The sequence below is a fragment of the Orycteropus afer genome, unplaced genomic scaffold (genome assembly GCF_000298275.1).
Source record: "Orycteropus afer afer isolate SDZICR_OR568_19922 unplaced genomic scaffold, OryAfe1.0 scaffold00086, whole genome shotgun sequence".
NCBI lineage: Eukaryota > Metazoa > Chordata > Mammalia > Tubulidentata > Orycteropodidae > Orycteropus > Orycteropus afer.
The window spans coordinates 9,346,307-9,347,175 of record NW_006921673.1 but is presented as its reverse complement, the minus strand read 5'-3'; the positions used below and the strand labels follow the sequence as shown (position 1 = coordinate 9,347,175).

The 869-nt window shown below is 39.6% G+C and overlaps 1 protein-coding gene across 1 annotated transcript in view; it reads right to left on the bottom strand.

The window, feature by feature from the left end:
* Window positions 1-869, bottom strand: part of LOX (lysyl oxidase) — a 32,068-nt gene that overhangs the window by 25,587 nt on the left and 5,612 nt on the right. The window lies entirely within an intron of this gene.

Here is an 869-nt window from a genome sequence, read left to right as displayed (position 1 = left end):
GGAAACCCAAGGAGGGGTCGCTATGAGTCAGGGCTGACTCGACGGCACATAACAACAACAACAACAACAACATGATATCAATAATATTGTTTGATAATTTCCACATTCTGTGGGGTCACCTTTCTTTGGAATAGGTACAAATATGGATCTTTTCCAGTCAGTTGGCCAGGTAGCTGTCTTCCAAATCTCTGGGCATAGCCAAGTGAGTGCCTCTAGTGTGGCATCAGTTTGTTGAAACATCTCAGTGGATATTCTGTCAATTCCTGGAGGCTTGTTCTTCTCCAATTCTTTCAGTGCAGCCTCCACTGCTTTCTTCAATACCATTGGTTCTTGATCATATGCCACTGCCTGAAATGAATGAACATCGACCAATATTTTTTGGTACAGTGATTCTGTGTATTCCTTCCATCTTCTTTTGATGCTTCCTGCATCATTCAATATTTTACCCATAGAATCTTTCAATATTGCAATTTGAGGCTTAAATTTTTTCCTCAGTTCTTTCAGCTTGAGAAATGCCAAATGTGTTCTTCCCTTTTTGTTTTCTAACTCCAGGTCTTTTCACATTTCTTTATGGTATTTGGCTTTGTCTTCTGGAGCTGCTCTTTGAAATCTTTTCCTCAGCTCTTTTATCTTTAGCTACTCTCCACTCAATGGCAAGTTTCAGAGTCTCTTCTGACATCCATTTTGGTCTTTTTTTTTCCTTTCTTGTCTTTTTAATGACCTCTTGCTTTCTTCATGGATGATGTTCCTGATGTCATCCCACAGTTCTTCTGGTGTTCTGTCACTGGTGCTCCATGCATCACATCTATTCTTTAGATGGACTCTAAATTCAGGAGGAATATTATCAAGCTCATATTTTGGCTCTCATG